A 268-nucleotide genomic window follows, 5' to 3' on the forward strand; every position below is an offset into this window, starting at 1 on the left:
ACACACAAAAATAAACTGTGAAATAAGATAACCTAAACGTGTTTGTGGCTTAGGTTTAGGTTAGGTTTGGGTTAGATTTGGGTTAGGTTTAGGTTAGGTTTGGGTTGGGTTTGGGTTAGGTTTGGGTTAGGTTTCGGTTATGTTTGGGTTAGGTTTGGTTTAGGTTTAGGATAGGTTTGGGTTAGGTTAAGGTTAATTTTAGGTTAGTTTGGGTTAGGTTTGGGTTAGGTTTGTGTTAGGTTTGGGTTAGGTTTGGGTTAGGGTTGGG

This window comes from Penaeus monodon, chromosome 19 (assembly GCF_015228065.2).
Source record: "Penaeus monodon isolate SGIC_2016 chromosome 19, NSTDA_Pmon_1, whole genome shotgun sequence".
NCBI lineage: Eukaryota > Metazoa > Arthropoda > Malacostraca > Decapoda > Penaeidae > Penaeus > Penaeus monodon.